The sequence below is a fragment of the Bos grunniens genome, chromosome 4 (assembly GCF_055505025.1).
Source record: "Bos grunniens cultivar Pamir isolate PY7600 chromosome 4, Bosgru_T2T1.0, whole genome shotgun sequence".
In the NCBI taxonomy this organism is placed as follows: domain Eukaryota; kingdom Metazoa; phylum Chordata; class Mammalia; order Artiodactyla; family Bovidae; genus Bos; species Bos grunniens.
This window is the reverse complement of record NC_141168.1, coordinates 87887245-87910802: the sequence shown is the minus strand read 5'-3', so window position 1 is coordinate 87910802 and position 23558 is coordinate 87887245. Positions and strand designations below refer to the sequence as shown.

General features: G+C 40.9%; 2 long non-coding RNA genes across 2 annotated transcripts; both read right to left on the bottom strand.

The window, feature by feature from the left end:
* Window positions 1-1220: 1220 nt before the first annotated feature.
* LOC147374481 (uncharacterized) lies at window positions 1221-7543 on the bottom strand. Its single transcript, XR_015162811.1, has 2 exons — window positions 7352-7543; window positions 1221-3643 (listed from the first exon to the last, which is right to left on the bottom strand). It is a non-coding gene; the product is annotated as an uncharacterized LOC147374481 (long non-coding RNA).
* Window positions 7544-14195: 6652 nt separating this feature from the next.
* LOC147374480 (uncharacterized) lies at window positions 14196-22638 on the bottom strand. The gene is made up of 3 exons (XR_015162806.1): window positions 22358-22638; window positions 18823-18877; window positions 14196-15230 (listed from the first exon to the last, which is right to left on the bottom strand). It is a non-coding gene; the product is annotated as an uncharacterized LOC147374480 (long non-coding RNA).
* Window positions 22639-23558: the final 920 nt, after the last annotated feature.

Here is a 23558-nt window from a genome sequence, read left to right as displayed (position 1 = left end):
TGGGGTGCAGAGGCTGGTTGGGAAATGGTTCTTAGGACAGGCAGTCCAAGGCAACATACCTGGAGGCTGGGAGTCTTCAGGCAGGCAGTGGTACTTAGCACCAGCGGCTTGAGCAGAGTGTACATGCCCCCTGGTAGATCAGATGGGAAAGGAGTCCAGGGGGCCTGGTCTGCCAACGAGCAACAAGAAGGCAAGAGAAAACCTAGGAAGTATTTTGGGCCCAGCTCTGAAAAGTTAGAGTTGTGTTTTGTTTTTCTCTCAAGAGCTTTTTTTTTTTTTAACTGAAAGAAAATAGGATAGCATAGGTTAGCCTTGAATAAAACAGAAAACACCAGAATGTGTCACATATTAAGACCAAGTGTTGTACAGTGAAGCTGGTTTTAGAAAAATGACTGGCAGGATGAAAAATGGGACTTAAGATCAGGTGACCTATTTAAAAACAAAAGTTTTGGTTTATACTAAAGTATATTTTTAAAAGGTACCACCATGGCATTGGTATAATTTTATCTTCCCCCTCCTTTCAGTGGGAAAAAAAGCTAAAGCAAAATAGAAGTTGCTTTGCTTACTAAAGAGCAAAGTGGACCAGGTAAAAGAAATTAAGAGCCCTGATGGTCAAAGCAGTCACATGACATTTCCAGAGTAATCCAGTGTATGAGCTTATCAAAACCAGAAACTGTAACCAACAATGGGAAATTTAACAAAGAATTTACATAAGTTGTAAATTTGAGAAACATTTTTAACCACTTGAAAACTTGTATGTACATCTAATAAAGATGACTTAAAACCAACTTAGTCTACTTGGATGTTTAAGGTTCCTGTCAGTCACAGTTAATAGTAGTTTGCATTTGGTACTTACCGCTTCAGAACTTACAATTTTATTTAATGTTGACTTTATCCTGATGCCATCACATAGGTGCTGAGAGGATGGTGGTGGGTCCATTTTACACATCAGAAAACAGGGTTGTTACATAATTAAATCACAACTCAGCCAAAACCACTACTTACTGTACTACTTGAGTGAATGTTGTCAATTTTAAAGCATATTATGTTATTTTTTAGAAAATAAAAAGTAATTTGAAACAAAATGAAGATTTCTCCAAAATCATTTTCATATTAGTATTTGAGGTGTTAATACACACTTACCACATTTGTTGAAGCAAAAGTTCAGTGTATACCTTGAATCAAGTAAAATTTTGTCAAAGAAAAAGCAAGACTACTACTGCATGGTACAAAATGTTTAATATACATGCAACAAGTATCGTACATCAAGGCAACGAAATACACATGGAAAGGGTGTGTGAACAATGAACACTGCTGAAGATCGAGACACACCTCATGCAAACACTAACAAACTATCTCTATAACTAGCGGGAAATGAACTGTGTAGAAACCTGAAGTCACATTAGCAGATCAAGTTTATACCAAGAGCTCCAAGAAAGGAGGGAAAGTCACTGTCCTCAGATGTCGTCTTTCAGTCTGCGTTCAGCAGCGTGGTAAGATGCACAAGATTCGGTACACATTAGAACAAATCCGAAAATTCTGATCAATTATGGAATCCTGTATTTCCTTTCTATATTATAAAAATGTATGAAAAATGTAACAATGATTTTCTTAAATTACTAAAGGATAATGTCGTTTGAGAGTGGACCATGAATGAAAGCATTGAAATAGTCTGACTGTTGTTAGGAAAGCAGCAGCAACAGTGCTTAAGGCCAAAAGCCTAAAATTTTCAAAGGTCCCCCCACCCCACCCTTAATCGTCTCTGATTCGCTCCTCCCAAGGTTTCCAGTAACCTTGTTTTAACCTTCCTTCCATTCCCCATGCAGAATTACAAATTGCTGTAGATACATCATTCACAATAAGGTATACAGAATTAAGACTAGATTGATGGTACCATTTCTCAAGAATATTTGCATTACTACAAGTACCAAAGACTTAAGCTAAAGGAAGAAAGCTCTGAGTATGTTCTGATACATCTAAATAACTTAAGGGCTTCCAGGTCTTCTTTGTCCCGGAAATGACATTGTTTGAACTGTCTTAACACAGGACTAGCCTTGTTACTGTTTATTATCTTAAATTCCAAATAATAAGAGTCAAGTATTGCAGAGAACCACCACACTCCCACATTTCTAATACAAAGAATGACTGTGGTAAGTGCTGCTTTTCAATCAGTATTTTAGGAGGAATGTTCTTTCAAAAGTCAAAGTTACTAAGTTTGAATGTACTGTTTTATTAACAAATAAAAAATAGCATACAAAGTCCCGGATAAGTATTGTAATAGCCTCTTCATGTAAACAAGGTATAAAACATCTTTGGCACAACATGTGCCAAAAATGTAGAACAGATGTTGAAAACAATTTTATCTTACTCTAGAAAATGTTTTTCTCATCTTACTCTAGAAAATGTACTTCATACATTTCCTTTTTCAATATGGTGGAATCTGGGGGGACCAAATGTACAATTGTTTCAAAATTTGCAAAAATTTAAAAGACAGCTCAGAGATTTTTAAGAAAACTAATTTTTAACTAGTAATTTTTAAGGTCAGTTTTAAAATGAGATTATGGCTGTTAAAGCACGTAAGACACAATTCACTCCTGCACACGAGAGAAAAACAGCACTGGGTGTCAGACATGCTGTTCAGTGTGGTGATGAGCCTACTGATCCTCATTTTAAAACTTCTCAAATCCTTAAATGAACTTGAAATCTTTCCTGATAAAATTGTTTTCAACATCTGTTCTACATTTTTAAGTGTTTCCAATTTATGGGACATAAATGTGATCAATTTTAAAATTGGTAAACTTTAAAGGAAATTTTGGAAAACAAAATGTTATTCATTTTACCTAAATGGCCTAAAATACTGTAAAATACTTTCCTCGTGACCTGAACAAATTTAGTAACTGCCTAAAGGCATGTCCTAAAAAATTTATAAAATGCTGAATGGAATGTTAGGTTGATGCTAAATGGTAACTGTTACAGACAAACTGAATAAATTGCTGTGAAACTGCAGCTGAGAACCTTTCTCTTCACTTCAAAGACAAGGCATTTAAACATCAGAACCTGGGAAGGAGTTCATGAAATATGAAATAAGTCATTTTTAGAAAATGTAATCATTGAATAAGAGAGCAAAAGAAAATACTTAAATATCTAAAATAAAACTTTGAACTCAGTCTCTGGCAACTATAATACATTTAGATATATGAAAATCAGCTGAATAATAAATATGTACAATTTGCAATGGATTATTAGAGGATATCTGAAAGTTTTTTAAGCCTATTTTTAAACTTCAGTGACAAATATAATCATTTTAAAATGAAAAATGGCAGCATTTTTTTTTCACCCAGAAGTTTACATGGAGTGGACTGAATTCTCTAATACAAGCAACAGAATTCCAGACATGTCCCAGAACAATATAAAATTCCAAAGATTTTCCTAGCAGTCAAACTTACGTATATGGAATATTTGCAACATAAAAACTTCTGGCTTTTACATACAATTTTTCAGGATGGAGTCAGACCTGGACTTGTCATCTCTGTTGTAGGACTTGCAAGGTGGTCATTCGATTTCAGGCTTGTTAGAGATTTGTAACTTGCCACTGACGTTAGAGACCCACAGAGGCCAAGTAATGAGGGAGTATCTTCTTTACCTGAAAATCAGGATAAGATAACAAATATTTAATTGCTCTTGAAGCTTGATACTAGTAAGATCCTAAAACCATTAAACTTTACATACTGTATGAAACAGTGTGAAATCAAACATCTGTATGTTGACGTTTGATCTTCCCGTAGTTTCAATGCTGCCCCTTATAGAAACATTACAGTGGGATTATTTGTGCTTCTTTTAAGCTTCTAGGTATGGAAGCTTGAGATATTCTGGGACAAAAATGGAATTCACCTTTTTGGGGGAGAATATGGTCATATCCAATTAGTAAAGAATAACAAAAAACTATAGCAACAATACAAGTGCCCAGGTGACAGAAATACCAGGAAATCTGTATGTGGGTAAAGTGATGCAGAAGCAGCAGAACTGCTTCAGTTCAGTTGGAGGCTGGACCTAGGGAACCTCTGTCCACGACTGAATAACTGAATAAACTTATTCAGCACCTACTCTGCACCAGGAATACCTGCTAGAAGTCAGTTGGTCCCTGAAGGAGGAGTGGCAGAGCTCTGTGTCCATGCCTGGGGAAAACACGTTCTTTCCCGAGCAGAACAAGTTTCAGCCCCCACTGTGCACACACTTGATCTAAGAGGCCAGCCTAAGGCTGTGAAAGGCTAGGAAGGTGAAAATCACATTCACACTATTGTGCAACCATCACCAACCACGATTTCAAAACCTTTTCATCATGCCAAACAAAAACTCCCTACCTCTTTAAACAGTAACTTTCCTTTCTCCCCTTCCCCTCAGTCTCTGGAAACCTCTAACCTACTTTCTGTGAATTTGCCCTTCCTAGAGTCATTCTTAAAAGTGGAATCATACAGCGTTTGCCCTTTTGTGTCTGGCTTATTTCACTTAACGTAATATTTGTTTTCAAGGGTCATGCATGTGGTATGTATTCCTTTTCCATGGCTCATTAACATTCCATGGTGTATATATATGACATTTTGTTACTCCACTCATCTGTATGGACATCTGGGTTGTTTCCACCAATCGACTACTGAAAATAATTCTGCTGTGAACACTGGCATCCAAGTATCTGTTTGAGTCCTATTTTCAATTCTTTGAGAGTACATACTTAGATTACACATATTTTTTAAATATACAGATTATAACAGTAATTGCAAAGACTAAAAGTCTGACATACACACTGGAGTAATATGCAGGTGTAAAAGAGAATGAGAAAGATCTCTATAATTTCCAGGATATACTATGTAGTGGAAAAAGCAAAGCCCATAACGTGATCTTTTATATTGAGGAACATGAATTCATTTTAATTTGCATGTGTTTTTAAAGAGCAATAGATAATTAAACCAATAAGATAGTTACTTATGAAAGTAGAAGTTAGCAGAGTTGAGATGAACCTTAAGCATAGTACTCTGGGATATATTTGCAAGATAAAATAATTAAAAATGAATCAATCTATTTTAGTTTATCCTATTTTAGTAATAGAGATTATTACTTTGAAATTAGAATAATAAGGAAAAGCAAATAATTATGTTCCTATAAACTAGGGACCAATATTTTCCTCATAAGAAAGATATAAAAATACAAAATCAAGTACATGGAAACCTTTTATGTATGAATTACAAAATAAAATAAATTTAAGGTATATTTTTCTTTAAAAAACTTTCTAACTCACTAGTGAAGAGGCTAGAAATAGTGACCAGTCCAGTCAAAACAGGCACCTCTATGGCCCAGATTATGTTCTCTGGTGTCATTTTCTAGTGTAAGGAAACAGGACTTCTTGGAGAAACAGCTGGTCCTGGGTATGGGCATGAAATGTACCAAAGAAACTCAGAACATCTTGTTTTCCACAAAGCAAGGAAGCTGTGACAGACTACTGGGATGTCAAAAGGAACTGTCTTTTAAAGGGTCTCTCTGTGCAAAAAGGACAGTGACCTCCTAATGAGTGTACTAAAAAAGATGCATTATTTATACTGTATTCTCCCTGATGAAATTAAAAGACACTTTTAATTCCTTTCCTTGGAAGGAAAGTTATGACCAACCTAGACAGCACATTAAAAAGCAGAGACATCACTTTGCACACAAAGGTGCATCTAGTCAAAGCTATGGTTTTTCCCTGTGGTCATGTATCGATGTGGGATTTGGACTATAAAGAAAGCTGAGCACCGAAGAATCGATGCTTTTGAACTCTGGTGTTGGAGAAGACTCTTGAGAGTCCCTTGGACTGCAAGGAGATCCAACCAGTCCATCCTAAAGGAGATCAGTCCTGAATATTCATTGGAAGGACTCATGGTGAAGCAGAAACTCCAATACTTTGGCCACCTGATGGCAAGAACTGATTCACTGGAAAAGACCCTGATGCTGGGAAAGATTGAAGGGAGGAGAAGGAGACAACAGAGGATGAGATGGTTGGCATCACCAACTCAAAGGACATGCTGCTGCTGCTAAGTCGTGTCTGGGAGTTGGTGATGGACAGGGAGGCCTGGTGTGCTGCACTCCATGGGGTCGCAAAGAGTCGGAGGCGACTGAACTGAATGATTCTTCCCAAATATGTGTGACCAGAATACACTAAGAATGAATGACCAGAGAAATCTAAATTATCAGGGATTTAACAAAACAGTTGGCTTGGTGCATAAAATACATAAATGTCAAGTGAGAAAAAGTTGGGGCGGGGGGGGGGGGCGGTGGCGCTGCTCTGCTAGATGAAAGAACACCAAAGAGATTGAAAACTAAATGCTCTGTGTGATCCTTGACTGGATTAAAAAAAAAAAAAAAAAGCAATGAAGAATCAAAATTAAGAAACATTTCCAGTTACAATAACATCTAAAAGAATAAAATACCTAGGAATAAAGTTAAGCAAAAGTATGCAAGTGTGTACACTGACAACTACAAAATAGTGCTGAAACAAAGTTGAGGTTAAAATAAATGGAAAAACATCCCTTATATTTTGATGGATTGGAAGATAATATTGTTAAGATGGCAATGTTTCCCAAATTGATCTACAGTGTAATCCCCATCAAAATTCTAACTGCCTTTTATTATTTTTATTTTTTTAAATTTTATTTTATTTAACTTTATAATATTGTATTGGTTTTGCCATATATCAAAATGAATCTGCCACAGGTATACATGTGTTCCCCATCCTGAACCCTCCTCCCTCCTCCCTCCCCATACCATCCCTCTGGGTCATCCCAGTGCACCAGCCCCAAGCATCCAGTATCGTGCATCGAACCTGGACTGGCAACTTGTTTCATATATGATATTATACATATTTCAATGCCATTCTCCCAAATCATCCCACCCTCTCCCTCTCCCACAGAGTCCAAAAGACTGTTCTATACATCAGTGTCTCTTTTGCTATCTCGTATACAGGGTTATTGTTACCATCTTTCTAAATTCCATATATATGCGTTAGTATAGTGTATTGGTGTTTTTCTTTCTGGCTTACTTCACTCTGTATAATAGGCTCCAGTTTCATCCACCTCATTAGAACTGATTCAAATGTATTCTTTTTAATGGCTGAGTAATACTCCATGCCTTTTTTAAGAAATGACAGTTCAGTCGCTCAGTCGTGTCTGACTCTTTGCGACCCCTTGAAAACTGACCTTTTCCAGTCCTGTGGCCACTGCTGAGTTTTCCACATTTGCTGGCATATTGAGTGCAGCACTTTCACAGCATCATCTATAGCTAGTAGTTAATTTCTTTATGGACATGTAGGTAACAATATACTTACTCTGTTAGCCGTGTATTGAGTTCAGCGATGTCACTGATGTCAGACCAGCCTATTTCTTGTCGTAGAATAGCATGAAAAAACTCTTGGCTAATTTTCTTAATCTGTCGGCCAGCTGCCAAAGTCCAAAATGAAACCTGTATATAGGCAGCAACAAGAACTCCAGCACCTAATCCTGAATAATTATATGCATATCTGGAAAACAATTCAAAAGTTTCTTTTAAATAGAGTCTTTATGCTTGCAAGAGAAATATGCAGAATTGGAAATTAATAAACTTACTGACAGATCACAAAGACCATGTAGGACATTATAACACATACAATTTTTTTTCTCTTTTCTGACATTATAATAGAACAGTGGCCAATCTGTCCACTTGAATTATCAGCCGAAGGTAAAATAAAGTTGTGTGCTTAACTGCAAACATACAGTGGTGTTCATGAGTCACTTTTAAACCTACACTGATCATCTGTAGACACAATTTGACTCTTCCATAATTCACATTCTAGACTTGCATGTCTTACTGTCTGAAAAGCTTCACCACATTGCAAATACAGGAATAAACAGGCTGAACATGCAAAATGGCTCTGAGTGTAAGTTTTTCCCATGTTGTTTACACAGAGAACAAAAAGCCCTCTTCCTGATTGGCAGGAGTTGAAAGAATTTTTAAAAACAATGCAAAAATGTTATGAATTCAAATCAACTCAGTGTAGTCGTAACTAAATTGGAGGGACGTTAGTATCTTTAGAAATATAAATTCAATTTCATTACTCTCAAATATATTTTCCTTTCAGGCCGCTACGGCAACAGACAGCACTCATTTAAGTCGGCAACATTAATTGAAAAGTAAACACAAACATTATGTGACAGGCTTTGGGGATTTCTATTAAGAAGGTGAAGAAAGGGAAAAAATGCCATAAATGACATTATTAGATCAACAGACAAAACTGGAATTCAGATGGTAGACTGGGTCAAAGTACTGTATCAATATGAAATGTACTGAGGTTGATAGCTGTGCTGTGGTTATGAAGAGAATGCCCTGTTCTTGGAACCAATCAAGTATTTATAAGTAAAGGAACATGCTCTGGGCAACTTACTTTTTAAAAAAATTATTTATTCTTTTGGCTGCCCTGGGTCTTTGTAACAGCATGTGGGATCTATTTCCTTGACCAGGGATCAAACCCAGGCTTCCTGCATTGGGAGGACAGAGTCTTAACCGCTGGACCACCAGGGAAGGCCCCTGTGCAGCTTACTTTATTAATTTTTTTATTTTTTTATTATTATTTATTTATTTTTTTACTTTACAATATTGTATTGGTTTTGCCATACATCAACATGCATCCGCCACTTGTGTACACAGACAGCTGATACAGGAAGCTTGCAGCTTACTTTAAATGGCAGGGGAGGGGGTATAAATGGAAACAATAGGATAAAGAGTCTAACAAAAGCTAAAGAATATCCAGGGATTCTTTGTACATGCTTATAACTCTTCATAAGGTTGAAATTATTTTCAAATAGTTTTTAAAAAGCACAGTATAAAGAAGTACATATGATATATACATATATTAGCCAATTACCTAGTCATTTCTTCCAGAATTCTGCCTGAATTTAGCATTGCCAGTGAAAAATTCACTAAATAAAAACAAAATAAAAATAAGACATTTTTGAAAGGCACTGCCAGGTTTTTAAAATCTTTTTCTCTTTCCCTCACTCTCAAGTCACTCTTACCGTCTGGCCCACGTAAAGGGCCCTGGGGTTTAGGTCCATCACGGGTCCAGTTGGGGAAGTAAAGCCCTCCCTCCCAGGTGCTGCCCCCCTACCAGAGGCCTTGGGCCTTTAGCAACACAGCTTCCTAGAGCAGCAGAGAGGAGCTGATGAAGGGTATACAGAAGGCAGAGGAAGAAAAAAGAAATGGTCCACATAGAAACACAGGATTTACCAGGCACTTTTTTCTTAGTGGTGCAAAGTGCTTTACATACTTGCTTCTTTTGATTCTACGTTACTATATGTATGTGTTTCCCTTACATTCTTCCTCACAACGTAAATAATGGAAAGTCTGAATTACATTCACGGCAAAGGGAGAAAAAGACAAGAAAGATCACTGAGTTGCTCAAAGATAAGTCAGTGGATCACTGGTGATCCGTCAGGGTCCTGCATTCCTTGTCTTGGTTACTAGCCGTCCTGTAAACTGGTATGTTTAAAGCAGTATTAACTGGAAGGAAATGGTCTTTTACTTTGAACTAATTTTGATAAAAGTGTCAATGTGCCTTTTCTGGTTCACGTGTTTTAGTAACAGCTAGGATCCAGTGAGCATTTATTGTATGCTGGGCACTGTTCTGAATACTATACACACATCACATGGTCTAATTCTCACAATTCCATAGATAGGACTATACAGGTAGGGCTATATCATAAATTCCTGTTTTACAGATGAGGAAACTGAAGCACAGGGATATAAGGTAACTCACCCAAAGTCACTCAGTTATGATAGTAAGTAGGCTGAGAGTCCTAACGCTCCTCATACAGCACCCGACACTATGCCACACCGACTGAGTCACGGGGTAATGGCTTCTTTTCACTTCTTTAACAGACACAGAGTAAAACATAAAAAGAAAACAGCCCATACCTACTGCATTCAGAGTAACAGGATACAGTGTTACCACGGCACTGATGGGAAAAGCACATTTACCATGATGCCCGGAAAGAAACTAGGCTTTGCTCCTTTATCACAGGCAAACAGCCCTGAGGTCACATTTTCTGGGTGCTGTGTTATCACGCTTATCTTCTTCCAAAGGGCGATGAGGTAGAAATTTATTTTAAATTTAACCTACCGTCAGGATCAATTACCAGGCCTGTAGCCCCGATGGTGGTATAATTTCTCCCTCAGGATTGCTCTTTCTGTAGATGTTCATAGCAAAGTGTTTCTGCTTATTGATCTAGCTCGTTATCAGCTACTAGGTCCTTGAGGAAGCAGACTCTATTTCACTTCTGTTCTCATCCATTCAGTTCTGTGTGCTCATTTGCTTCCTGAGTTCATAAATCTGGCACCTTCGATAGCTACGTTAGAAGTGTGTTTGGAATGAGAGGCAGACAAGCTGTGCGAAAGCTGAAGTATGTGCAGAAATCATTGTTCAAAACCACAGGAAACCTGCGGATCATGTGTACAGGGCTATTTTCCCCCTGAACTTAGAAAGCAGGTGAAATCTTAAAATGACTTTTTCTCTCCTCCAACACCAATATTATAACTCGAACTGATCTTCCCTCCTAGGAAATAAGAATCTACAAACATTACAAACTTGACCTGCTCCTTTCTCAGAGTCCCAGGCCAAGAATGGCAATCTAATTCTGGGTGAGCAACCCTAGAAGCCCTAAAGCCCCTAGGAAACCAAGTTTCTGCTGCCAGAGGACCAAGATATGACAAATGTGTATGAATGTGTTCCTTGAAGAGTCATGTGATGAAATCTGGAATGCTAGATCTGGAAATCTCACAGGATTCGATCTGGAGAAGGCCGCTATCTGGTCTTCCAGATGCTACATATTGGGCTTCAGCCTCAAACAATCTTCAAGGAGTTACCTGGTTGAGTGGCTCACAGCACTGTCTGCCTGTTAGAATCACGTGGGGTGGGTGGAAAAATATATAGGTGTCCAATGGGGACGGCAGAAGATGGTTGGATGGCATCACCGACTTGATGGACGTGTTTGAGTAAGCTCCAGGAGTTGGTGATAGACAGGGAAGCCTGGTGTGCTGCAGTCCAGGGGGTTGCAAAGAGTCAGATATGACTGAGCAACTGAACTGAGGCTCCATCCAAGACCAGCTGAATCAGAACCTCTAGCTGAGTCTAGATCATAATCTAAAAATTGCTTCCAGTTGACTTTAATATACCAGGATGGAGAACTCCTTCTCTATTCTGCATAAATGTCTCCCATAGCAAAGAAATGGGAAATTCTAAAGCTGCTTTTTAATTTTAGAGAGTTCCCATATATTCCATGCATTTTATAGATGAGGAAACAGAATCTAAGAGTGGTTGTTGCATTTCCAAGTTCTTACAGCTAATTTCCCCTCAGTGTTTATGTTCCAGACACTTGACATAAGTCATCTCATTCAATTCCATCAGCAAGCCTACCTTTCAAAGGTGATAACAGTAGGGATTATAGAGGTTAAGTAATTTGCCCCCAGCTCAGGTACAGGCCTAAATAATAAATGCATCCCTTAAGGAACACTCAAAGAGACACTAAATAAAGAGTGCTGTCACTTTGAGTCTCAGAGTAAATCGATGTCTGCCTCCCTTGATTCGGTCCAGGACTTCTTTTATTAATATTACATAGAAACACTCAGCACAAGACAGAATTGGTGGATGTCCAGGCAGTTTTAGCAGTATGGGTAATAAGTCAAGGTAACTGGGGCTCAAAAATGTCTTTTCCTTTCATCTACGTGGCAATGCAAGGGCACGCAGGGTGTATCAATTTCTCCACACAACCTCCTACATTTTTACAGCCACATAGACTTGGCATAAAACATCAAGTTCCTAATGCTCTGTAGAAATACCCTGTTTCCTATGACTCCATTCTTAGGGTTTGGATGTGGAATGTTTTACGCATAGTTTCTGCACAACTGAGTCACTGTGAGGGAACAGCCTTGCCACAGAGACTTTATTCCGTTGACAAGGATGGAGTCTGTTCACAATAACTCATTGTCAGACCCTCTTGTGATTTAAACCTTTTTTTTTTCTTCTAACATTCTCGTCTCATTTGGCTCCCATTGAGTCTTGCTGTTCAAGAATCCAACAATTTTAAAGAACAGACTCTAGACAAACATCATCTCGGTGAGACGAGCTAGCGAGCTCAGCTACGGACACCTGAGGACTCTACCAGCTCTCAACCCCCATGACTTTGGCTAAACTCTACAAACCTAAACATATCAAAGAGCTGTCTGGATTCAGAGCGAGCATGAAATGTAACAATTCGTTTTCTCCTAAGAGCCATGGGAATATTATTTGTACAAACGTGAAGAGTGAACACTGGCATTAATAACATTTGAGGGACTTCTCATTCCAAACCCTCCAAGATAATCAAGTTGCCTAATGACAAACGTGGCTGTAGGGAACCAAGTGTCATTTAATTCGGAGGTCACCGAAACAGCTGGCAACTCTGGTGAGTGTATCACTCCAGCGGTCACAGGTCTGCAGGGGACTTGCTCGTGCCATTCCCCAGAAAGACCTTGAATTTGGCCCTGGGCACAGTACGTGGCACCTGTCTGCCATTCTAGCTTCAAAGCAATTCGGTTGCATAATTAGAAACACATTAAAAATAAGCAGACTGCCCCAAATAAGGAAGCTGTGGAATTACTCTGGTGTTAGCAAAAAACCAAAACGGGACTAATAAAACTGGACCAAATGTCAACCTGCCTGGGATAAGTACATTGCATCCAGTTAAAAAAAATTAACTGTGATAAGATATACATTACCGTCTTAACCATTTAAAGTGTATAGTTAAGTAGTGCTAAATATATTTACACTATAGTAAAATCAATCTCCAGAACTTTTTCAGCTTCCCCAACTGAAACTATGCCCATTACACAACTCCCCATTTCCTTATCCTCCACCCCTAGCTACCACTATCTTCTTTTCTGTTTCTATGAATTTGGCTACTCTAGACACCTCCTATAAGCAGAATAATTTGATATTTGTCTTCTTTCACTTAGCGTAATGTCCTCAAGATTCATCCATGTTAGAGCAGGTGTCAAAATTTCCTTCCTTTTTAAGGCTTTTTAACACTCCATTTAAAATCCTAAATTGAAACCAGTTTTGATTGATAGATTCTAATATGGGCATCCTCCTGTTCTGTGTGTGTGTATTATACATCTATAAAGCTTATAAGAAGTAAAAGGAAAATAAATTAAAAATTCCTAGTTTCCTTAAAGACTTTTTAAACTATCCTATCTTACTCTTTACAATATTTGTGTTAAAGTTTTGGCCACTGGTCAAATACAAGTAATCCAGTTAAAACTTTCCCAGACACAATTTTTAAAGGAGAATGTACAGCACTTACATTGGCAGTATAATGTGCACAGTCGTGAGCGTGGTATGGACGTAGAAAGACTTGTAAAATTTGGGGAGGTTATTTATTCTCTCCAAGCCTCAGTTGTCTTCATGTGTCACTGAGAATAAGACCTAGCACATGATACACACTATGAAAGATTTCTATTATTTTTGTTATAAAGAGGTTCTTCTCAGAGACAGTAGTACTAGAGAATAAATAAACTCTTTTTGTAGGACTGTGCTTTAACTATGCAAAGGATGCTTCTACTAGACATCTAAAAGGTATTAATATTCATCAATATTCACGTAAAGAGATCCTACTGTATAAACTAAGCAATCATGTTCTTAGGTAATTACAACTAAGCCCTACAATGCTAACCAAATATGTAGCTCTCAACAGTGAACGCTGGAAACTCTTCCTGAGGGTCATCTAAATACAGTCTACTGCCTCTCGGGTGTCTCTACTGTGGAAGCTGCCTCTCCTTTATTAGCCGTCTCCTTCACATCCCCCATCTGTGAGCAGCAGGGCTCCACTCGGTCTCCAGCTAGTGCCCGCAGGTCTCTAGGGAGGAACTGAGCCATCGTGCTGGGTAGAAAGCATGGCTATCTTCCTTTCTATGCTAAGTCTGTCTAATATGAAAATAACTTTGTCCATTGGAACCTCACTCCAATGCTGCTGACATAGCCCCTCGTACAGATGGCATGAACTTATGTGACTCCTTTGGCACTCCAGTAATTTTAGTCCTTTGGGAGAGTTTCAAAGCACATCATTCTCATACTGAATCCATTCACTCTTTAGTAAAGTGCTCTGTTAAGGAACAGTCAACCTTGTTGATCCAAATACTAGAGACAGAAAGTAGGTGTCATTTTAGCAAGAAGGATAGGAGAGAGGGGGAGGGGGAGGGGAAGAAGAAAAAATAAAAAACAGACTCACAAGCTGAGGACAGCTAAGAAGTATTGCCATGCCAACTGATGCATTTTGAAGCTGCTGCTAAGTCGCTTCAGTCGTGTCCGACTCTGTGCGACCCCATAGATGGCAGCCGACGAGGCTCTGCCATCCCTGGGATTCTCCAGGCAAGAACACTGGAGTGGGTTGCCATTTCCTTCTCCAGTGCATGCAAGTGAAAGGTGAAAGTGAAGTCGCTCAGTCGTGTCCAACTTGTAGTGACCCCATGGACTGCAGCCCACCAGGCTGCTCCATCCATGGGATGTTCCAGGCAAGAGTACTGGAGTGGGTTGCCATTGCCTTCTCCTATTTTGAAGCTAGCTCATCAATAGTCATTAACTGAATGGACACTGTGCAGACATGCTCTGCTATGGTTCCACCATCCTCAAGCAGAATGACTTCCTTACTTTATTGAAATACAAAGCTTTCTGGAAATTTCCTTATTCTATACTTAAAGTCCAATAGCATACACTTATTTGTTGAAATTTAACTGATTATTTGAGGAATTTTACTGAGAATTTTAAAACTCCTTCTGTGATATCTGAAGCTACCCAGATGTCCAAACCATGAAGCAAGCAGATGATGAATAGAAAAATCAATTTCTAATCTTTCACTCAGTTAAATAAATGAATACATCTATCAGATCAGATCAGTTGCACAGTCGTGTCTGACTCTTTGCGACCCCATGAATCGCAGCACGCCAGGAATATATCTATACATCTACATATCTTAATTAAAGAAATGCTTACCTGGAAGGGAGAAATTTCCTCCAGTATTAACAAATCTGTCAGTCATTTCTCCAAATACTATCATCATGAGGGGCAGACCTGATCCATGAGTTATGGCCATGATAGTGCCAAAAGACATAAATAATTTATCCTGCCAATCAGAGTATCGAAACTAAAAAAAAAAAGAAAAGAGAAGAATACTTAGCTTGTATAACAGAATTTCTCTTTTTTCACAATGTATGTTCTTTGGAATTTTCTTTAAGGTCAGTACTTTTGTAACCGTTCCAAATAAATGTATTAGGGAAAAAAGAGAATTTCAATTCAAATCATTGACAGAGTAATTTTGAGATTCTATTTATTTTGTATCTGTGTGGAAAAAATCCTAATTCCATTGAATCAGTGTCTTATTTGGATAAGTAATGGCAATATAATCAGAAGGGACTAAGATTTGGTTTCATTAAGAAATACTTAAGTTTGATCTTCCAGAGCTCCTGAGGTAGTGAATTAGAAACAGCTAGGGGTTGATGTCATTTACATACACACACATAATACATCCTTTAAAAAGACATTCAGAATATTTCAGAGGGAGAATTATAAAGGGCAGAGAGGGAACAGATATTCTGGGTTTTGAGGATAAGGCCCCTTTAAGAGGCTTAAGTTAGCTTTTGGAAGACAGATCAATAGTGAAGGGCAAGAAACTTAAGGAGTGCCTGGGTGTGTGCTTTAGGGAAGTCTTGCTTATGGAGATGATACTCATTGTAGAATCTTGAAGGACAAGGGGGAATTAGCGAAGAAAAACTGGGGGGTGCAGAGAAAGTGGGGGAAGTGGGGACTTAGAACAGCAGGGTGACTGGAAACTACATGAGTAGTTTCATTAGTAGTTCACATAGACGGCAGCCCACCAGGCTCCCCCATCCCTGGGATTCTCCAGGCAAGAGTACTGGAGTGAGTTGCCATTTTCTTCTCCAATGCCTGAAAGTGAAGTCACTCAGTCGTGTCTGACTCCTAGCGACCCTGTGGACGGCAGCCTACCAGGCTCCTCCATCCATGGGATTTTCCAGGCAAGAGTACTGGAGTGGGTTGCCATTGCCTTGAGTCCTCAGGGAACTCCACGTGGTGGAATTTCTAAGCACACAGTGCAGAGTATGGAGGACGATATTAGAGAGAGGTCTAAAAGGCCTGGTGGCCACACCAACTATCTTGGATTTAGTACCATCTATAGAGGGCTTCCCTGGTGGCTCAGCTGGTAAAGAATCTGCCTGAAATGTGGGAGACCCAGGTTCAATCCCTGGGTTGGGAAGATCCCCTGGAGAAGGGTAAGGCTACCCACTCCAGTATTCTGGCCTGGGGAATTCCATGGACTGAATAGCCCATGGTGTCACAAAGAGTCAGACACGACTGAGCAACTTCTACTTATCACTTATAGAGGGAAGTGGTTATACCAGTAAAGTGCACAACACCGAAGAACTAACCAGCGATCAGTGTCATAATACTCCAAAACCCTTTGTCCTTCACCACCTTTTTTAGTTCTCTCCAAATTCCCACTTTTTCTCCCCATTTCTGATTGACTGAAACTATGCCTCTCTCTCTGTTCTTCTTTCGTCCTCTGCCTTCCAGACTACATCTCCCGTCTCTCAGTTTTCCATTTCTATACTCTCCCCTCTGTCCCTCACATCTCTCTCATCTTTTTAACCCTTATCTCTGCCCATTTCCCCACCCCACTCCCTTTGGGGGACAAAGAAGGAACAATCATCAAGAGAATGGGTGATGAGTCAGGCTGGCAGATGGTCCTTGAGAGCGGAGGCTGAGTCAGAGGGAGTCACTACGCAGGGCACCTTGAGGTTAAAGCATAAAGTCGGGGGGCGGTGTGCCAGCTGCTCTCAGGGATTTCCAGAAGTTTGGTCTGGGAGACCGAATTCCATCATTAAACACAGAGGGCAAGCAAGAGTGTTGAGAGAGACAAAGGGTGGGAAGCCAGGTGGAGCTTGGAATGAAACAAGGCGGGCAGGTAAAGTCCAGAGCAGGTGGGAAGGGCCCCTAAAATTACCACAAAAGGGACCAGTGTCCCCAGGGTTCACCTTAGTGGCTGGAGGGGAAGGGAGATAGAGCACTTGAGTTTCTGGGCCACAGCTCAAGCACAGGAGCAAGTTGACATGCAGTGTTGTCTTCACCAAACATTTACGTGAAACTGCTGCTGCTGCTGCTAAGTCGCTTCAGTTGTGTCCAGCTCTGTGTGACCCCATAGACGGCAGCCCACCAGGCTCCTCTGTCCCTGGGATTCTCCAGGCAAGAATACTGGAGTGGGTTGCCATTTCCTTCTCTACGTGAAACTGAGGAAAGTTTTAAATGCTTTTCATAGTACATTTGAAACTCATGTAATGTAATATATTCACTGCACCTCAATTAAAAAGTTTCTCATATTAATGAAACAAAATTTTATTGTCTCCAAGCTTCAGTGAAAATTCCAGGAATTTCACAGTAATATCCTAAGTAACCTAGATCTGTTTTCAGTGATTTTTCAACAAAAGAAGGCCTTTCTGTGTTCTGCTGTGTTAAATCACTCAGTCGTATCCGACTCTTTGCGACCCTATGGACTGTAGCCAGCCAGGCTCCTCTGTCCCTGGGATTCTCCAGGCAAGAATATTGGAGTGGGTTACTCCATGCCCTACTCCAGGGGATCTTCCCAACCCAGGGATCGAACCCAGATCTCCCACTTTGCAGGTAGATTCTTTATCATCTGAGCCATAAGAGAAGCCCGAATGCCTTTCTAACTCCTATTAAAATGCAGTTTTATTCTGAACCTCAATCAGAACAGCAGCAAAAAAATTAAGAGTGGAAAAGGTTACATTTATATTTAAGGTTAAACTTGCAAATTCAAAGGAAAATTTCAGTTTCTACTTTAAGTTTTGTGACATTTTGTTTTCTGTAAGAGGCAGATTTAAAACCTTTGCATTAAAGCCAGATTTAGTTTTATAAACAATTTATTCTCTAAAGTACTGAATTGAAAAGACGTTACCCTTACTGAGATTTTTAAACACAAAAGTCACAAGCATAAGGGAGAAGAGAATGAAACTTAATAAGTTGGAGATTTCAGATGACATGCTTTTTTTTTTTTTTTACCAACTTCTTTGCTATCAAATAATGGCTGTCATAGTTTGAAACATATCATATTCACCAAAAATGGGCAAACATTTTCTTGAGTCCCCTCTCTAAGACATATTACAAATGAAAAACAGATTTGACTTTTTCCAAAAATATGTTGGCTTGCCCTGGACCAGTGGAAAACCACTGAGAATTATCATAAACATATCTGAATCTGTAATAGTAACTTCATATTTATTCAGTTTTCCTGGAGGCCAATGTGAACATAGATTTCTTAAGCATTTACAATTTTCTGTAGTTAACAATCTCCTTATACGCAAGTTTATTTTAAGGTAAATTTGTGTGTGTGTGTGTGTGTGTGTGTGTGTGTGAGAAACAAGTGCAGAGATGTATTTTTCTGAAATTAATTGGTTTGTATGGTGCTTCAAACACCAGTCCTAACTTCAATTTCCCTGTACACCAGTTAGCTCTGCTCTCCCAGCCAGCCTATCCCTACCTGCTTTATCTTCCACCTTGAGAATGTGGGCCATTAAATGCAATGAGCAAATCCAGGACATCTGCCGCTGCCTGCAGACAAGCTTAAAGCACTTCTCACCACAGATCCAAGACATCAAACGTAAATGAAGGCAGAACGGATTCAAACTTAGTATTTCACAGCTTACCAATGTTAATGGTCCAATCAAATGTACTTTCTTCATTTTTTCCTTAGCTTGGCTGCTGTAAAATATATATATATTTTTTTTATATATAAAATTTTTAAATTTTTGAATTTAAAAACTCTTACATAATATTTCACAGTCAACTGAATATAAATTTAAGTAGTTGCCATATTTGAATATTATATTTTCAAATGTAAAAGAGTGATGTCCACAAACTGTCGAAATTATCCAGTTTAACACGCAGTGTAAGGCAATGATCAAGTGCAAAGGTAACTGTCCAAGGCACTACAGGAATCTCTGGATAACCGGGGAATGGTCACCTGCCTTGCAGCACGCATGCGCAGAAGGAAGATGACCATGTCAACAACGTCTGCAAGATCAGTTAATGCTTCATGTGCTAAAAAGGTACATATTGATCTAAAATTAGTAAAGGCCACTCTTCTGAATGATTACAGGGGGTGCAGTCAGGAAATCCTGTCGGCTCTACATTCAAACTACATCTGGAGTTCGCTCACTCTTCGCCACTTTCATAACTATTCTAACAGCACGGAGAACTCCTGCCTTGTTTCTCCACTTCCGCTTATGCCCACTTGAGTCTATCTGCAACACGATACTCAGAGTCATCATTTAAAAACACAAGTCACAGGCTTGCTAAAGAGGAGGAAGAGGCAAAGGACGGATTGGGAGTTTGGGATTAGCAGATGCCAGCTATTACACATAAGATGGATGAACAACAAGGTCCTCCTGAAGAACACAGGGAACTATATCAACATCCTGTAATAAATCATAATGGAAAAGAACATGAAAAAATGTGTGTGCAAATATATACATATATATATGAATAGTGGATCATTTTGCTGTATAGCAGAAATTAACACAGCATTGGAAATCAACTCTACTTCAACAAATTTAAAAAAAACTCTCAGGTCATATTATGCTGCTACTCTGCTCAAAGGCTTACAAGTGGCTTCCACTTTTCTCAGAGTAAAAGCCAGATCCTTACACTGGCCTCTCCGGCCCCACATGATATTCTTTGTTGCCTCTCTCAGCACAGCGCCCACTCCCACTCCTGCCAGCTCTGCTCCAGACACCCAGGTCTCTCTGCCTCCGCTGTCCTGTGAACACTCCAAACACGTCCCCCCACAGGGTCTGCATTACCTCTGCTGGGAGGGGTACATATATGCCACACAGCTCTCTCTTTTTTTTTTTTTCAAGTTCTTGCTTAAATATTGCCTTCTCAATATGACCTACCTTAACTACCCTATTTAAAATTGCTTTTTTGCACTCCTGATTTCTTTAGGCTTAATTAACGTGTTCCCATAGCATTCATTACCTGCTAACAATTGTTTGAAGGACTAAGTGCCCCTGGGAAAATAGTTTATGGATGCTTCTTTTTCACAAATGATCACATATTTGCATAGATCTAACTTTATATTACTTAAAGCCCAAGAGTGCCCCTGGTTTCCTGGTCTGGGATATCTGATGCCCTTTGGTGATAATTTGTCTCAGAAGCACAGGCTATTAATTTGGTTTTAGGTTGGAAATGCTGTTGCTTCTTCAGTCTTGGGTATGGAATGAAACATAATCTGGTTCTCCCCTTAGGCAGGAAGATGGAATTTGATGTAATATTTTTCTTTTATGTATCTTGGGCTTTAATTCCATGGCATATAAAGACTACTTGCAAGATTTTAGCAACTACTATTCAGCATATGTATTGTTTACATCTATTCTCAATAATAAATAAATGCTAACTGTAGGAGAGCAGACTTTTTTTACCTAAATGCATTTATTTAAATTTCCAGGTAAAGTTTTATTCACAGGACTTGATCCCAAACTATCTGGAACATTTTCTGAAATCAAAGGACTGACATCTGCAATGAAATATGTTCAGAAGAATGTGACAGGTGAAACTGTGTGATCGGAACAACCATGGAACTCAGTTTTCCCTGGATCACTGAAGTGAGCTGAACTTCCTTTAGCATGCAAGTTTTGGTCCATTTTTTATAAAAGTGTGTCTCATTACACTTAAGTTCATAATCTTAACTTTTTCTTAGTCTTTTATACTCTTTGAACTGTCTTCTTCCCAACACAAGGCTGTGAGCTCCACTTCTGAGAACTCCCTTGGGTTCTGCTGTGTTACTGCATCTTTTGCAGGGGTAACCCCTCTGTACACTCACCAATGTTTAGCCCGTGCAACACAGAAATAGACTTCTTGGAGAAAATGCCACCTATTTATAGATTCACAGTCAATTCCAGCCTAAATTGCCAGCGAATGAAAACCACATTTTTCTAGAAGAAAAAATACCACCCATCGGTTTTCCAATTTTATAGGGCAAATTAGATATTCTGTGAATGAATACCATGGTACGTAGAAGAAATAAAGCAAGATTATTGTATGAAGAAATTAACAGACTAAAATAATGCCCCGGTTTAACCACCAGATAGGCATGTTCTCTGTTAACTAATCAGGCCACTTGCAGCTTGAGGACCCACTACAGAACCTGATAAGTTTGTCCCTCTGGGTGATCACTGGATGACACAGGTCAATTGGTTCTGGGTGGCTTGGCATGAACTCAGAGACCACAACAGCCTCATAAATTTTGAGGCTGAAGGCAAAAACGATTCACTGTCCTCAAAGTGAAAGAGGGACAAAGCCAGCATGCCACTTACTGATTGCTTCTGCCCCTACTAAGGTGGAGAAGTGAGAGTGACAAGGGCCCTTGGGGCCAAAGAGCCAGCACAGGGAGAAAGACAGGCAAGCAGAGAAAGGCAGAGGTTTCCCCCTGGCATTTGAGCAACAGTTTCTTTGGAAGCGCAGGTAACCCGCCCCAGGCCGCTCAAGGTTCCCTTCCCCACCTCACCCCTCACCCCCCAGAGGGGAGAAAGAGGGAACCGGAGAGCTGAGAGGAAGGCGGGTAAAATGAGGAGGAAGAGGAATAATGAGTGGAGGAAGGAGCTGCCTGCTTCACTACACTTGTTTAAAATGCACAACTATCAACAGCAGGGGTCTGATGCTCTTTAAGCCCGGAAGATCAGACGATGCTTATGAGAGATTTCTGGAAAAGTCGTGAGCTCCATAATGCAAGGAGTGTTACACCACACATGCTCATGGAAGGGCCCTGCACAAAGGGAAGGGGGGCCTTCAACCATGCTCTTTTTCCTGGTGGTGTTTATTGGCCAAGTCGTGTCTGACTCTTTGCCACAAGAGGACTGTAGCCCACCAGGCTCTTCTGCCCATGGGGATTCTCCAGGGAAGAATACAGGAGTGGCTTGCCTTGCCCGTCTCAAGGGGATCTTCCCAAGTCAGGGATCCCTGCGTCTCTGAGGGATTCTTTATCACTGAGCCACCAGGAAAGCCAGCCTGTCGCAAAAGAAACCTCAGTGACATTCCTTGGGTAAAGTCAGAACCACAGAAAAGACTCTAAGGAAACTCCAAAACAAAGGCCAAAGGCATCATCCACTCAACTTCTTTGCTCGGCTCCATGTGGCTCTGCTGACTCGCGTGTAACGAGAAAAGCGGTGGCCGAGGGTGATGTACCTGCTGACGCCCAGTTCAAATCCGTCCTCCCTGGTCTCGGTGATCCGGAATGTTGCGATCCTTCCCACCTCTGGATCCATCTCCGCCTGGGGAGAAACCAGTCTCAGGTCCAGGGGCACCAGCCCCAGGTTGGGGAGGTCGCCCAGCCTCCTCACAACACCCCCCTCCCCACCCCGCCGGGGTTCGGGGCCAGCAGACTGGTCGCCGGGACCCGGGAGGACCGCGCGGATGCCACGCTGCCCGCCGCCCGGAGCCCACCTTCCCGAGCTTCCCTCACCCGGGACTGCGCCTGTTTCTGGCCGAGCCGCTGGGCGCCGGGGCTGCGGGGCCTGGGACTTTGCTCGCTCCCGCCCCCGCCCGTCCCGGAGAGTGTCCTGCCCCAGCGACGCCTCTTGAAGCCGGAGGCGCTCCAGCCACCAGGCTCGCTCCGCACACCCCGCGGGGAAGGGTGCCCGGCGCGCCGCCCCCCGCTGCGCCCACCCCCGGCGAGCAGCTAGCCCCGCGACCAGCCTGGTGCCGCTGGGGGTTCCGAAAGCCTCGCCTGGCGGGCCACTCGAGCCCTCCAGAGTGACTGTCACACTCCTTCAGTGCAGTTTTCTTTTTGAAGCCTTGCGGGGGACAGTTTGTACATGCTCACCAATGATGGGGCAGTTGAGGGACACGAGAGACCCCTAGGCTCGCCTCCCGCTGCTTCTGCATCCCCGGGTCTGCTACCCGGGGGGCACCGAAGCCACCCGTCTCTTGGGATGCTGAGGACGGGGCAGGGCCGCCCAAAACATCGCATTAAGCTCTTCGCAGGATAATGCAGCCGGTGCCTTCTCAACACTTAGAGGCACAGAACTTTAGGGCTGGAGGGCTCTTTAGAAATCGCCAAATTCAACCGCTTCTCGTCCACTCCCTTTCTAATAGGAGACTGAAGCCCAGAGAGGTCGAATCTCGCCTGTGGCTGCGTCCTCAGGACCAGGGTCCAGTCTCCAGTGTCCTCTCCTGGCATCCTGCTCTGATCCTGCACTTCTCCCTGTGCTCAGGTGTCTCTACACCTCGCACTCTAGGTGTAGGATTCACACGGGAATCCTCTGTGTGGTTTTCTCATCCCTTTTCATGAACCGCCACGCTCCTTCCTAAAGGGAAAATCTAAAACAGGGAGCAGCATGTTATCACAGCTTTGAAGCCAGTGGGATCCAAACTCAGAGCTTCCTAT